The 17,289-nt window shown below is 39.6% G+C and overlaps 1 protein-coding gene across 7 annotated transcripts in view; it reads right to left on the bottom strand.

Moving 5' to 3' along the window:
* CNTN4 (contactin 4) overlaps positions 1-17,289 on the bottom strand; it is a 657,694-nt gene that overhangs the window by 565,532 nt on the left and 74,873 nt on the right. For 4 of the 7 annotated variants that reach the window (XM_038410564.2, XM_038410563.2, XM_038410565.2 and 1 more), the window contains exon 2: positions 15,352-15,392. The gene's annotated coding sequence lies outside the window, so the exon portion shown is untranslated. Of the gene's footprint in view, positions 1-15,347; positions 15,393-17,289 lie in introns of all 7 variants that reach the window. The other 3 variants (XM_038410561.2, XM_043518486.1, XM_043518487.1) reach the window with 1 other exon arrangement.

The raw sequence follows: 17,289 nt of genomic DNA, 5'->3' as shown, positions 1-17,289 counted from the left end.
GATTTAGATGATCAGTTCTGACAATAATAAAAAACTGTACAAACAGAGAATACCCAGACATCTTCAAGGTAAACAATTTTGTCTGGAAATTAAACCACTAACTTCCGACTCACAACTGTCCATTGCAAGGAGAGAGCTAGAATACCACCTGTCTCATGTTACGTGCAACACACTGCACAGTTATTTCCAGCTCTTGCAAACTGTATCTGAGCGGCTTGGAAGAGCTGGCTGATGTACACACTTCTGGGTCAGAAGGTAAATAAGATCAGAGACCTTTATAGACATGACACTCCGATCCCAGTTTAAAACACATTCTAACCACATTAACACAGGGGTTGTATCGAGTACCAAATGGAAACTGGTAGGTGATTATCAGGAAGATGGGGCAAAGTCAACATGACCCATCTACCGAAAATTTGCAGCTTTTCATATTTTCAATGTCCAACTAAAAGTACAGTCTAGGGCTCAGATACTGCAATTGTTTGCAGTGCTACATCCGTGTGGAGGCTTATCTTTAAACTGGGTTCTTGATACAGCTGTGCAAATAACTGATATTTTGGTTTGGTGGTTCCCCTTCCCCATATAATAATATGTTTTGAGATTTTTAACCTTTTACATTTTTTAAATAAAAACTGTGACATTTTGAAATGACATCTCTTTCTGAAACAAAAAAGTCAAAACATTTCTCTTCAGAAATGCCCAAACGAACCTTTTCAATATTTCTGAATGTATCGTTCTTTATTCAACTGAAACAATTTACCATCTGAAACAACTAACACCAACCCACATTCATGAATTATTACAGTCTCCCTGAATTTGCATTTTTAGTGGGGAACAATGAAATTCTATTGTAGGATTGGACCCTTGGTATAGACTCTTCTAGAATAATTTATTCCTTGCTGACATTTTTTCTTCTGAACACAGAAAGAAAGAAAATAATTGAGTAATGCAATTAGAGGACATGTCAAACATGAGACATGAGGCTGGGAGCCTTAGCAATGCCACATGCCCTTTCTGCCCAGCTGGGTGAATGTTGCTGAATAATTAAATCAGGCATCACCCTCCTGAATGGGCCCATGGCATTTTGGGTTCCAAGATTGCATATAACGAAGTTCATCCTTGGCTCAGACGTCCTCCCCTGTCACAGGGGTCTCGTGATGCAGAAGTCAGACGTTCCCTCTTTTCTTACTTTTCAAGTGGGTTCGGATTAACTGCTCTCCCAATTTTAAAGTCTATCTCGGAGATTTAGAGTATGAACTGACGAGGAAAGTGGGACTACACAATGAAACAAAGTAAAACAGGAATGAGTAGCAAACAAAGACAAAATAAAGGTCGACCCAGGTACCCATCGGTGCCAACTAGCAGAGGGCATAATGGATGCATGGTGGTTTATAGGGGTCTTCTGGGTCAAATGTCTATATAACAGTACACCAAATGGCTACATGAGGTCTCTACCAACAGCCAATAATGCACCAGTCATCCTAATCATTGTGAGATGTATGTACAGATGGTATTTAAGGAGTTATGTATGAAAACTGTATACTTAAGATCTGAGAGTTATGACAGGTCATAAGGTGATAAACAGGTTTTGTGTAGGCAGGGGACAGTAGACTCTCTCTCTGGCTGATCATTGTGTATCTCACAGTGTAAGACTATTTGCATTGCTAAACCTGAGGCTATTGAAGAGATTGTGAATTCACATGAGAGAAGATATGCAGCCAAAAAAACAAAAAACAGCAGGGAGCATTCCATTTATAGGTAAAGACAATGGAATTGGGGGGTATAACTGGGAGTACAATGAGGAGGTGCCACAAGTACTCCTTTTCTTTTTTGCAAGTGTATTCTGTCTTAAGACAGCTGGGTCAAACTAACATCCTAACTGTAAGAACAGCAGGACAACGGAACAGACTGCCTTGGGAGGTCGTGCTCTCTCCTTCACTGGAGGTCTTCAAAAGGAGGCTGGATAGCCATCTGTCTTGGATGGTTTAGACACAAAAAATCCTGCATCTTGGCGGGGGGGTGGGGGTAGACTAGATGACCCTTGCAGTCCCTCCTAAGCCTACGGTTCCATGATTCTAACCAACCTGCCTTGAAAATGCTGCAAAGACTTTGGGTGAGCTCAGCTTCTTTAAGACAAGGCAATATTTTGTTAATCAAGTCTATGCTGTAGAATGCATGTTGCATTTCATTTTACACATTACCATTTGTTTCCACTATTTGACTTGTAACTTTTCATATCTCTATACATTGTTAAATAAACTTTTACTTGTTTTCACCATCAACATTGTGATGCTGGCTGACTCAGGTCATGTTAGACTGTATTGCAAACTGGATACAATTAACTTAGGCTTGAATAAAGACTGGGAGTGGATGGGTCACTACACAAAGTAAAACTATTTCCCCATGTTTATTCCTCCCAACCCCCGCTGTTCCTCAGACATTTTTGTCAACTGCTGGAAATGGCCCACCTTGATTATCACTATAAAAGGGCTCCCTCCCCCCACCGCTCTCCTGCTGGTAATAGCTCACCTTACGGTAACACACATTGTTTCATGTTCTCTGTGTATATAAATCTCCCCACTGTATTTTCCACTGAATGCATCCGATGAAGTGAGCTGTAACTCACGAAAGCTTATGCTCAAATAAATTTGTTAGTCTCTAAGATGCCACAAGTCCTCCTTTTCTTTTTGCGGATACAGACTAACACAGCTGATACTCTGAAACCTGTATTCAGGTCAATTCACTTGTCTATTAGTATAGATCAAAGCGATTAGTGTTTTGGGTATTTAGACTTCACAAAACTAATGAGATGTTACATCCATTGTTTTCACATATCTGTTCCCTCAGAATGTAATATCAAACATTTACATTGTAAATCCCCCTGTAACTAAAGAACTCAGATTTCAGAGTAGCAGCCGTGTTAGTCTGTATTCGCAAAAAGAAAAGGAGTACTTGTGGCACCTTAGAGACTAAAAATTTATTAGAGCATAAGCTTTCGTGAGCTACAGCTCACTTCATTGGATGCATTTGATGAATGCATCCGATGAAGTGAGCTGTAGCTCACGAAAGCTTATGCTCTAATAAATTTGTTAGTCTCTAAGGTGCTAAAGAACTCAGACATCAAGAAAAGCCTGGGAGAATGCTAATGAAGGACTTTGTCAGGCAAGGTGTTAATTCCAAAGTAAATGGCCATTGTGATGATGACCTGAGGTCAGAGGCTCAAAGTGCACTCCTCACTCCCTGTCATCAGAGGAAAAGCCCACATGGGTAGAGAGACTGTCAATTTGTCTTCAGTAAGAAGATATAAATATGGATTCAAAGAAAGATCTTTATCTCTGACTGTCTGGACTCTTACAGTGGAGTGTGCCAGATGCACAGTCGAGATCCCTAGAGACAATCTGAGTACCCTGAAAGACTTTTGGGAAACTCACAGTTACCCCTGCAATGAGCGTGTGCTGCGGACCTGCAGGATCGGTAGATGGTACGCACGGCTCATGCGGCGCCTCATGGTCTCGGACACAATCTGATGGTCCAGGGACATCTACATCGAACGCATCACTGGCCACCGACAATACCAGGAGGTGTGAGCCGGTACGACATCGTGCATCAACTATGGGAAAGGGACTGAGAAACTTTTTCCATTGGACTATATGAACTGGAACCATAAACTCACTGAACATTAAATCCCACCAAATGAGGGTAGATCCATCCTCATCATCGTATCCGCTCGTTATACTCCACAATGAACATAGCCATTATATGGACAACATACCCCCATATCTCAATGTCTGTACTTTGACCCGTTAAACTTTTACCCCCAATCGGGGAGATTGCAGATTATGTATTCCTTACGCCACCCGCTCCTAAACTGAATTTCGCACCCCTTGATAATCTGTACCTTATTCCCTGATAACCAGAAACTTCTATGCCTAAACTCTGTACTGTTTTCTTTTTACTTCAACATTATCTTAATAAAATTATCATCTCTGCCACCATTTGGAGTACAAACTGATTCACCTGTACATATATTTTACCAGCTTTAACCTTTCAATAACCCTCATTCTTTTTTCTTAGCTAATACTCATTCAGTTAGTTTCTTATAGAATTGGCTACTGGCACTGTCTTGTAAGATCCAGAGGACCAATTGATCTGGGGTAAGTGACTGATCTCCTGGGACTGGGAAAAAACTGGATGTGGTGTGATTTGGAGTTTAAGTCCCGTTGGTCTGGATGGCAAGATAGGCTGGAGAGTCTAAGGGGATTGTGACACCATGGTAAAATTGGTATAGTGATCCAGGACATCACATTTGTTACTAGCTTGGTGAAACCTAATTATGGAACATACCAACAGTTTGGGGTGTCTGCCCATGTTTTCCAACAGTCTGCTCTGAGGTAGGCACTCATAGTTGTGAGCCACTCCAGACAGCATGACAAACATATCTAAGTTCTGCATGTATGACATAGAGCAGTGATCTGAAGGGAAACTGGTAAGCTGGGTTGTACTGCCTCTTTGGGAGCTGCAGATCTTTGAGTGTGTCTAGTGGATCAGGGGCTGATCACTTCAGGAGCACCATCGGAAGGCTCAAGGGTTAGAGTGTGCCTATCACTAACCTATAGAGAATGAGCAGGGCCTGCATTGGCCTAGAGGGGAGTACTTTTGTTGCCCATGGTTGGTGGGGTTGGGGAGCTGACCACTGGCAGGTATAGACAGGCTTCCTCACAACCCTAAGTAACCCAGGAAACATCACAATGGAAAGCCAACTGGGGGGCGGAGGCGGAGACAAGCCATAAATCCAGAGTGACTCCATTGGCTTCAGAGCAGTTAACTCCAGTGTAAATTTAAGTTATCAAGAGTTGAAACTGGTCAAAAATGCATACAAACTAAGCAATGAACCTTCTAGGATGCTAGTATATTAGGAGACAATTAGGAAAAGGTTATAAGAGGTACAGGAGAAGAATTATGACCCTTGTATCCTGTAATGTTATCACAAAAAGAGGGGGTAATAAACCAGATCACTGGATTGTCAATATTGCAGGGTACAATTTATTTTGAATGGACAAGGGTGTGTGCAAGGAGCTTACGTACTGCAGCAAGAGTATTTATACTATCTACAAAATACAGACAGATAATGAAATAAGTGGCAAGAGTGACATTTTAGAAGACAGAAGAAGAGACAAAGATGAGGGATACAAATTTTCAGTAAATATCTCATATTCCTAAATCATGACAGAAATGATGATTTAATTCTATAACACACATAGAAAATCACACACACACACACACACACACACACACAATACACAGGCCACTATTACTCATGAATGATTTTAACTCAAACTTTTGTTAAGAGTGAAGTCATCAAGAAAGTTATTGGACTGTACAGAAGATAACTTCATGTGTCAATGAGTGAAGAGATAAAATGGAATTTTAGATTACATACTAAAGGGGAAATAAGTGAGATCCTTGAGCGGCTGGTGAAGAGGAACTTATGAGCTGAACACCATGAGTGCGATCTTGTACTACTGAAATCAATGGGGTTTTGCAATATACTTCACTGGCTGCATGATCAGACCTTGCATTAAGATATTCAAATTGGGGAGTTTACATATTGCACTTGATTTCAGCAAGTTTAGAAGAACTAGCGTGCATCATTCTATGGGTGGAAATAATAAGAAGTAAAAAGATAGAGAAGGCCTGGAATACAGTCAAGATGCTACAGCAAAGGCAATCAGTGGAAAGCAATTCTTTTATGAGATAAAATTGAAGGAAAATGGAAAGGTCAATGTGACTGTACTGATAACTTCTGAAAGATTTGAAGGGTGACAGGGAGTTGTACATTAAATGAAAAAGGGAGGGAGTAACAAGACAGGAGTATAAGGTAGCAATTACTAATAAATATTGCAGGCAAAACAAGGGCCTGATTCTGATGTCCTTTCTTAGGCTGTGTGGCACCTTGATATCAATATGGCTACTCCTAATCAGTGAAAATTGGGTCATTGTTAGTGAAAGACATAAATAGAACTTCAGAAGATAAAGTAATTATATACTTTTATCAGAGGCAAAAGGAAAAGTAGGGCAATGAAAAATTACTTGAAAGCAAATAGTATAAGAAATGAAGGGTGTTTGTTTACGGAACTTACTATGGCAGAACTAGATCAATGATCTGTTCATGAAAAAGGAAAAAAAATTAAACATGATCTAAAGGATCAAATCCTCGAGTTCTTTCCCAAGCAAAACTCCCGTCAGCTGCAATGGTAACTTTGCCTTCAAAAAGAACACTGAGAACAGACTCCAAGATTTGACTAAGGATTTTTGTATGTTGTTTTAAACTGATGGATTGATGGATTGTTCCCTTGTTTTAATTAAAGAGGATGGTATAGGAGTCAGCACTAGAAATGTTTAAGAACATACTAGTTGAAATGTACGGGGACCAGATTTTGCCCTTGTAAACCAAAGTGAAGTCATTTACTCAAGCATTGTTATTGTTGCTATTCTTAATAGCAAAGACTCCAACTGTGCAACCCTTATTCTTCCTGTTGAATAGTACCTTATTCCAAAATCAGATTTACTTCAGAGTAAGGTACTCTGGAGTAACCTGGAAAACACAATGTCAATGCATTTTACCAGCATTCCTAGAGCAAATGTTAAACTGTTTAATGTTTATTAGCATTCCTGGAGCAAATAGGTGACTGGGCTGAATTTTCTAAATGTTAATTGACGCTATTACACACTGCCAGTGGCATTGTCAAAGTGTACAAGGCAATTAACAACAGGAGAATTAATAGCAAAAGGAAACTACTTTAATAACTGGTCAGAATGACAGATAAGGTGGTGGTTTACTATCTGTGGCAAAAAACATTCATTCTTATTTAGCTTGTTGAAAAGCTGATCTAATTTATAGTGACAGAAAACACTATTAATCTCAGAAACCTGATTTCCCTTTTTCATTTCAAGGTAGGGCTACTTTTAATTTGGCTCTGGGCCTGAATCTGGGAGGTGACAAGCGTCTCATTAACTAAGGAGTTGAGGATGCTGATCACCTTGCCACAGTTAATTGGCACTCCTAGTATGACTCTGCCTTTATATCCTCTCCATCTATGAATAAGCAATATCTTCATACTGCAATATGTAATCACACACAAAAGAAAGCAGGCTACCTAGTGAACAGGATTTTTAATCTAGACAGTATTGTCTACTTAGGCTGTAAGCTCTTTGTGGCAGGGACAGTCTTTTGGTTCTCTGTTTGTATAGTGCCCAGAGCAGTAGGATCCTGGTCAAATACAAATAATACATACAATTGCTGGGAGTGGACAACAGGGGATGGATCACTCAATAATTGCCCTGTTCTGTTCATTCCCTCTGAAGCATCTGACATTGGCCACTGTCGGAAGACAGGATACTGGACTAGATGGTGTAGTAGGAAGAGAGCCTGAGACATAAGCCACTGTATCAGGGGCCTGGTATGAGGCAGGACCTGCTCACAGAATCTGGCAAGAACAGGGTTGATATTGCAGAAGTACACATTCCTAAGAAGTGCTAGTCACAGAGTACTCATGCAAATACATCCCGATATGGTACCAGAACACCCCGATATCAAGGATGGTACAAAAGCATTCCCCAAGGATAAGAGGAACACACTGACCCCTCCTAAAAGATCAGATCAGGATGACAGTACGTAATAGAGTTGTTTTGATCGAACCAAAATGTACAAGGTGATGGGTGATAACTAGCCACATCAGGGGGCAGTAACTAACTTTGTTAGAGGGGAAGTACTAACTTGTTTGTAACCAGGGGATAAAGATGCATCTCAGAGGGAGTATCTCTGTCTAGCCTAAGGAGGAACAGAAAGGGCCCATTTTTTCGGGCATACGTGTATTAGTGGTTCGGTAGAGACTGCGGGATACTAGAACCATGCTTCGTTGACAATAAACCTGGCAGGGTGGCTTCATCCATTAACAGATATTGTGGCCATTGGGCAGTTCGCTCAAGGTCTGCTGTGTCAGCTGTCTGCGTAGGGATGGGGCGGCAAACAGGGAACACACACACACAGCTGAACATCTTATTAACATCTAACCACAGATGGACCATTTATCTGATCCAGCCTGGGTCATTCTTATAATAGATATTGGGAACATTTGAATTTATTTGGTCAATAGTTTGAAGAGCCAATAAATCTTAATAAATCTTTGGCTTACCTCTTTAGTACTTCATTTCTTTGTACTCCGTACCTTCTTCAATTAGTTTGCCTACAACCTTTCTCTCCTGTACTGAAGCTTGAGAGAATTATTTCTTTTAATATTTAAAATTGTGACAGCCATTGCTTCAGCCAAAGAAGAGATTCCTCTTTCAACTCTGCAGCACCAAGCAAGGTTTTTGCATTCAAATTTGCTATGGTTCAATTCCAACTTCCTTGCCTTTCACACCCAAGAAAGCTCTTTCATGTTCATTTTAATGCAGGATTCTGATCAAGCTGCTGCTGCCTCGAAATTCTCTTTCATTCTAAAAAGGGCTTTGTAGATTACTAATGCTTTTTGCCCTGGTTAACTCTGAGAATATTTAAATTATGGAAATGTGGAAGGTCTGAAATACAGACGTTACCTTTACTCATTCTTATTAAGATGGGAATAGTGGGTGAATTTATCATTCTGACTCACAAAGTTTAGTGACTCTTCTTACCTATAACAAGCACTCACACTGGTAGTAGTTTGAATAATATTAAATTAAAATGAGCAGTGGGACTAGTTGGTTTAGCAGATGAATAGTAAGACATGGAACCTTTCTTATGAATGTCACTAATTCAAATCCAGCACAGGCTGGTAGAGGCTAGAGATGAGTGAACTTGTTTTGCCCACTTTCCAATCTGTTTGATCCAGGAGACTCTGGGTTCTATTCCTGGCTCTAACATCGACTATGTGACCTGGGGCAAGTCATTTCATCTCTCTGTGTCTCTGTTTTATTTATCTGTACAGTCTAACAACACTTACCTTTGTGAAATTTAAGTATTGTTTATCATCATCCTCACCCCCGGCCTGAAGATAGGAGAGAAAACCAAAAGAAATGCAAGGAGGCGGAATAGGGAGCAGAAAGCTGGCTGAGTTACAAATCAAATGTGGAAAGAACAGCAGAAAGGGTTTGTGTGGTGGGGGGTACCGAGGGAAACAGTCTACACCAGGGATCGGCAACCTTTGGCATGCGGCCCATCAGGGAAATCCGCTGGCGGGCCAGGACGGTTTGTTTACCTGCCGCGTCCGCAGGTTCGGCTGATCACGGCTCCCACTGGCCGCGGTTCGCCGCTCCAGGCCAATGGGGGCTGCGGGAAGTGGTGGTCAGCACATCCCTTGGCCTGCGCTGCTTTCTGCAGCCCCCATTGGCCTGGAGCCGTGAACCACGGCGAATGGGAGCCGCGATCGGCCGAACCTGCGGAAGCAGCCGGTAAACAAACTGGCACACGGCCCATCAGGGAAATCTGCTGGTGGGCCGGGCCAAAGGTTGCCCATCCCTGGTCTACGCCAAATATCAACCAGCCACTGAGTCTGATTTTTGGGAAGAGGTATTTTCTCCCCCTAATACATAGGGATCATCATAATAATCTATTCTGACCTCCTACACATTGCAGGCCACAGAACCTCACCCACCTACCCCTGTAATAGACCCCAACCTCTGCTAGCTACAAAAGTGCATCTTCTCTTTTAAAAAAATAATAATGGATTTAAATTACAAGGGGAAAAGAGCAATTGAAATTAATTTGTGAGATATGCAAAACCTTAAATCTCTCTGTATCTAGCTATGTGCCTATGGTATGATATAGTATGGTATGGTACTTATAATACTGTTTGGTATCTAAGTTCTTAGGGTTCATTCATCCCAAGTCATACATCATTAAAAGTTGTTGATTACTTAGTAGGCTTCAGAAAATAAGATAGCGGTCTCATTTCAGTTCCTAAGGCACCCCAAACTACTATGGCAATTGATTAAGTTAGCAATCTGCTTGAAAGTCTTAAAAGATACACAAAGACTGCACTTTCCTCAGTCCTAAAAGTGTATCCATTCTGGTCAGGTATAAGTTAGCATGGCAAAACCTTGTATCTGTGCTGCATGTGCTATACCTGTCCTGTGAGTAAACAGAGAACCTCACTTCCAGGACTGTCAATCTGGCATTTTTCATGAGCACTAAATTCACTTAACTGTCCCTTGAGTCATCTCCAGTCCTGAGACATAGGATGATGGATGCAATATCTGAAATAACAGCTCCTGTAGCAATTTTAAACTTTCTTATTGCACCAGATATATTGTTTTGCCATGCCCTTTAGAACCAATACCACATGCTTGCTTACAGTGATGCAACATTTCATTTTTCAGTACAGTAATTCTTTCCATGAAGCAGTTTTTCATTCCCTTTAAATAGTGCCCATGACAGCAGCTACCTATATCATTGTTGTTTAAGGCTCTCTCCCTCTTTCATTTAATAAATGTAGTTTATCTCAGACAGACCTCTTTGCTTTCAGCCCCAACCACCTTTACACCCATTAGAAGATTCTCTACTTATAGGCTTTTAGTAGGTGATAGTAGACATGATGTACATTTCTTCAAAATCCCAAACAAGACCTGACTTCTGTATTACAAAAGGGTACTTTCCAAAAGATCAGTCAGAGATTGCAGTGGGAGCACTCTACCAACCTTAAAACACAAACAAGCTCCGAGAGGCTCTTCCTCATGTCAGAACAACACATTTATTCTGCCAATTTTCAAGTGCTCACTCAACAAAACTGCAGACAGGCTATTTTTATTGTTAGCCTGAGAGAGTGCTCAAGCTCATCATCTAAACTCCCAGATTTGATAAATAGTCCTAGCATACATGTATTTGTTAAGGAAACAGCCGTATAAAGCTGGGAGAACTTTGATTGATAATGTTTACTGAATGGATACAAACATTATTGGCCTTTTCTTTAAAACTGTTTTTATTCATTCTCCCTTTTATTCAAGCATTGGAATTAAAATTCAACCAGGGCTTAGCACACATAGTAACGACACTGGGAAAATGACTGCTAGTGTCACATGAAGAGAAGGTTTGAGTGTGCTAGCACCAGGATCCTGTGATGGTATAGAAATAAAGTTGGAAGGACTAGACCACCTTTAACAATTACTTAAACCTTATTATGCACTTCAAGGGCTTATCTATCACAGTAATGAGTTTTTTAAAAAAGAAAGTATAACAATATGCCTCCACCATTATCATATCAGAACCACAAGCTGTTTGTCACAGAAAAGCAATCCTTATAGGGATGACCCCCTATTGTCCAAAATATAACACTGTCACTCATGTAATAAGTGGGCAATAAATCACCACAACCTATCCTATAGCACCAGTGTTAGTGCTATTTCAGCATGGCGGTTACTTTCCCCTTAAACAGAAGGGATGTCTAATGCAACTAGAAACCCAGATTACATCATAATCTAAGGAAGGAACCTTGAAATGTCTGGCAAATGGGCAATTTGTGTGCATCTGCACACACACAAAAACACACGCGCACACACACACAAGATTTAAAACTACCATCCGTCATCAGTATCAATCACAAGTGGCAGCAGCTTTAGCAGCATTATTTATTTTCAGTACATATTTAACTAGATGACAGCTTAACCTTCTCAGAAGACCATGATAATCTCTCGGTACATCAACCAAGTGAAGAAAAGTGGATTTGCTCTGATGTAGAAACTGTTTTTCTATCTGATTTCATAAACATATAAGTACACCTGCTAATTTAATAGATATTTGGTGTTATTTTGAGCATTGAGCACTCTTATCAGGAGAGTAAATACCATATAACTCAAGTGCAGTCATTTTGAAAGCCAGGCTTGCAGCGATCAATGCAAAAGCCTGCATGCACAGCAAAAGAAATAATCAGCCCCAAAATCAGTTAAACAGTTAAAGAAATATAAGAACTTCCAAGATGCACTGTTTTGGATAGCTGCCCACATCTTTCAATTTAAACTAGTCACAGAGCTCTTTCAAATATCTCACCCTGTGACTATGGTGGGTATAAAACTACTGAATTAACACCAAACAATGAACATTTCCCCCGATAGATTTCCTCCTTCCCTCATTCTCCAAGTCATAATAACCCCAATGCTAAACACTGTTGTACTGTGACCAAGTGTGGTCCAAAGCATATTTGTCAAGAGGAATGCAATCTGGGTAAGCTGTGGACACACAGAAAGCTTCCTCTGGGTCTCTTCTGAAATGCAACTTCATGAGAAGTAAAGAAAACTCATTGTCTTGCAAGAGAAACTTAGCACATTGCAGTAATGGGTCATCTTTGGGCCTCATTTAATGGTACCTGATTTTGAAAGATTTAAAATTACACAGTGCTTAAAGTAGTGCATAACCTTTTATTTAACATCTAGAAGAAATACTATAGAACCCACTTCCTCTGATAGAAGAACTTCCACAGCTATAAGATCAGATAATAGTTTTACTGATTTTTGACATTACTTCAAAACAATTGGTTTAAAAATTGTTTGCCTAACCAGGCCAAAGAAATGCCTCGTGTGTTTATTTATTGACAAGTTTAAGACCTTGAAAGTTGCATTTTTAACAGCAGCATATTGAGAACCTCACACAAACCCTCCATGAACAGCCCGAGTATGAGAATGCCATGCGAGTGAGTAATGGTAGCAGCAGAAATCCAAAAAATATTTTCAAGAAGAATAGTGAGGAGAAAAAACGTACCTAAAGATAACATTAGAGAGAGCTGGCCAGAGAAATGAAAACAACTAGGAGGGAATGGAAGTAGGGGAGAGAGAAAAGACCCTAAATAAGAGGAGATGGGGGAGAGAGAGAGAGAGAGAGAGAGCCTAGTAATGATCAAGGAAGTCCTAGGAGGAGAAATAATTCTCTTCAGTGGGGTTGAGAAGACTACAGGAACAGCAAAAGCTCCCAGTGCTTTTGAAGAAGACACACAGAGATAGGAGATCTAGATCTTAAATAGTCCATTTAAGGACATTGACTAATTGAACTAATAGAGAAATGTCTCCAAACTGAATGAAATATCAGTCAGTCTGTGACAATTATTAATAGTCAACTGCCACAATTACTCCTTCACCCCAGAATTATCACTTTGCCAATAAATATGGAGGGGAAAAAATAGTCTCAGATCTTTTCAATAACTGTATGCTATATAACTGAATATGCATCCATTACAGTTTCCTACCCTAGAGCTATTGTCCTGCATTTCCAAGCAGGAAATGATGGCACTGAAGCTCGTGTACAACAGTACAGTATGTTTGCTAATAATATTTCTAATTAAATTACATTGACAACTTAGTTGTTGAATACAAAGTATTGCAGCTAAAAGCTTTTGAAGATTAATGTTTGCAAGCAGATGTTCCATTGACCTCAACAGGTAATAAAAGAACAGATTCCACATTATTTTAATTGTATGTTTATAAATATTTGCCTACAAATCTTTACTTATTGGGCCCTTTTTGGAAAATGAAAACCTGATACTGAACATCTTGCTTACGTACTGAACCACAGAAAGACACACTTCTATCACAAACCAGCTATAATGTCACATTAAGGGAATACATCAAGTATGTGTGCATATAAGTGTTAGACTACAAATATTCAGCAGTTGCCAAATGATCTTGGAGACTAAATGTTTGTTTTTAAACTACATTACTAGGTACATATATTAAATTTGGAAAAAAATATGTTGGTTAAGGAGGCATTTAATACAAATGGAACACATTTTATATACAAATTGAAACCGACGGCATTCGTGTAAAAATATCTAGTTTAGCACTGCTAAACAGAAGATAAGTAAATAGGGTGGTTGTTTTATTGATGTTTGTGGGTCATTAGTAGCACAGCTATTACTGTTCCAGAACTTTTCTTTGTATCAAATTGATGTTTTGAAAATTCAGAGTGCAAAACACAGACCTAGCAAAGTTAGGATATCTTTTTCATAAAGTAAATCTTGATCCTACTGTTCGTATTCAGGCAAAATTTAATAGTTCCTTCAGATTAATTTCCTTTATCTCTTTCATTTGGACAATTAGAAACTGACATGTCACAGGAGCAAAATTTATCAAACAATATTTAAAAAGAAAAAAAATAACTTTGCAAGTTTAAGAAAGATAATCCAATTTCCAACAGGACCACATTGTTTAGACAAAGTCACTTGAATTCTCTTTTAATTCAAATAAATACTCAAAATTCTTCAATTGGCATTCTACACAACATGCAAGCTGCCCAGGAGAAACATTTTAAATTATTCAAATCTAGAAAAGGAGAACAACTGAGAAAATAAATATTTTAATGATGTGCGGTCTGCAACTACCCAGTAGAGATGGAGTAATCAAATCTCAGATTAGAAGAACACCACAAGCAAATTCATACCCATCTCCTACAATATGACTCAAAGAACAACTTTTGAAGAGGCTTATATAGATCCAACAAAATTACTGAATGCAATACTTAATAACATGAGTACTCCTAGTACGTAGCTATTTAACAGTGGAAATTGACTTCTTCAATATTAGAGAAGATGAAAAATAGATTATAGAATAGGATACAGTATCTGACCCCAAATGAGCTCATTTCTGCCAATCTTGATTTGAATAGGAGCAGACTTGGGCCCCAAACTTCTTTCACAATGAAATTTAGATTTAAATCCTTACTCAGCACCATTGAAATCCATGGGAGGTCTGGCGTGCCAGACCTAACTCAAAACACAGAGACCAAAATCTCATCTCAAACTAGTAAATTTTCAAACCTAGGTGATGTAATTTTGCTGAGCACTCAGCATTTTACACTCAAATGACCTATTTAAAAGTAAGTTGATTAAAATAAACACACTCTTAATTTACGTTGTCAATGATTTACTAACCATCTGGTTTAGAAATGTTACGATAGAACCACAGGAAGGGACAGAAAATACAGCCTGAACATAAAACACAATTTCTGTGAGAAAGCCATTCTATCAGATATACACACGGAATCTCAAACGAGGTTACTTTTGGAAAAATGAGGGGGGAAGGAGGCAATTAAAATGAAAATAGTTACATGAGTGCTCTATGTTTTGTCTAATCCTAATTTATGCAATATAAACTATAACTCAAAAATTATACCTATGTTACTGATCCTGTGTCATTTAACTAGGTAAACAGTAAGCAAACTTCTCCACTCAGTTTTCAGAAGTTAAAGAGGGCCTTTGCTACCAATTAAACTATCATTCAATAAATGAATATAGTTCGAAAGCTGAGAATCTATGGTGAAACGCATGGGTATAAGAGGAATTATAAGAGATGACACAACAGTAAATATTAAAATATAAATGCTCTACCTACTCCAGTGCATGGCATGTAGTCTTGATTCAATTCACCATAACCTGAAAAAAATAAATACATAAAGAAAATAAGACATACTGATTTTTATCAGTAAACTGATTAATTGTGTGTGTTACATCATTTTTACCTGAGGGGAAGGATGGGTAGAGCTATTTGCAAGTACAAAACAGAATATAATCTACAGTTATTACAACAACATGAAACAGTTAGGGTACCTACAGGTTAGCAATTCAAACTGTACCAGAAGATAAGACGACAAGTGGACAGTTAAATGAACACACTTGTGCTGTGCTGCTAATGAAACAGGATGAGACTATGCCATACAGGACTTATTGCATGCAGGTGCCCAAATGTCTCTCTATGCAGCTGAGACAAAGTATTACAAGGGCCAGATCCCTATGTCCTTAAGTTTTACTCAGGGCTAAACTCTTTGTTGTCAATAGTAATTTGCCTTGAGTCAGGACTAAGTACAGACTTCAGGATTTGGTACTAAATAGCTTTTCTGTTTTTAGAGAAAATAAAACTGAATAAAAAAAATAATATAAAACTGAAATGCCGGAAAATAAGTTTACAAAGGTATGATGGGCAGCAAAGTTATTCAATCTGCAAAAAGTATTCTGTGAAAGTGTAATTGTAAGTAGTCATACACACCAAATAAATATATACAGTGATGAACAATAGTCAAGCATAAACAACTGAATGCAGTCATCCCCTTCCCCATTCCAAAAACTAACCTCTCTCTTTCTGCATTTCTCCTAATACATATATGTTCTTGGAGTATGAAAGTTAAAATTTAAAAAAAAAACAATTTGAAAACCAAAGGGTTAATTGAACAAAGTAACAAAGTGAGTTAAAAAAGTAGGTTAGGCCAAGTACCCACTGGATTTTTCCACCATATGATTCACAGTTCCCTTCTACTTGAGTTAATTCTCTGTTGAACAGCTCTCGGCGGTGGCATATGACTCTCAGACCTAGCACTCACTGCACTCAGTAGCTTACATTCAAGTTCAAGAATTCTACTTGTGGCTATTTGAACTTAAGCTTTGGACTTAACTGTCGACTGAACTCACTCTTATAGCCTGCCAAGTCCTCCCAGTAAAACCCAGCTTCCTTTGCTGCACAAATGTTCTCAGTCTGCCAAAACTGGCAGACTTTCACTGCTTGTATGGATAGGATTTACAGTTCCTCAAGATCACAGCTCACGCTTATAGCTCACTAAAATGGGTAAGCTCAACGCCCTAAAGTTTAGGTGTCAGATCACTCTAACTTACAGCCCATGCAGGTCCCAGAAGTTCTAACTCTGCAGGTAGCCAGTTAACCCAAATGACCATCTGCTCAAATTTTGGTTTAGGGTAAATGTGATGGAGTGCCCACCCCACACAAGACAGGAAGGGTTAAAGTTGCTAGGCAGGCCAATTAATTGCCCAGGCTGCACCTGAAGAAGGAGACAGGGAAAAGGGCAAGAACTGGAAATGGGCAGGAACAGGAGGGGCTTGTATAAAGTGCAGGAGCTGCAAGCAGCAGGGGGCTTTATGAAATATCTATACTCACTCCCTGGGGAGAGGGAGTTTGAGCTCGCAAACCCAGGAAGAGGGGGAAGCCAGATAGGTAGGAAGAAGCCCAGGAAAACAACAGCAAGGTGTAGGATTGTATAGACCTTGGCTGCTTGTTATAGGGTTCCCGGGATGGAACCCAGTGTAAAGGGTGGGGCTGGGTAATCCTACCAGCAACTGGAAAGTGTCACAGAACTTTGGAGACACTAGCCAGACAGCTGGCATGGAAGGATTTTGAATTCCCCAGAAGAGGCGAAATTTAGTGACCTGGCCGGAGGGCCAAGCCACAAACAGGAACGTGAGCAGGGTGAAAGAGATGGGTAGAGACACCATCAGAGGAGGACAGTGCCTGGCAAGAGCTAATCCCCAGAATCACCTGGAGGAG

This window comes from Dermochelys coriacea, chromosome 7 (assembly GCF_009764565.3).
Source record: "Dermochelys coriacea isolate rDerCor1 chromosome 7, rDerCor1.pri.v4, whole genome shotgun sequence".
Classification (NCBI taxonomy): Eukaryota; Metazoa; Chordata; order Testudines; family Dermochelyidae; genus Dermochelys; species Dermochelys coriacea.
This window is presented reverse-complemented; position numbering and strand designations above follow the sequence as displayed.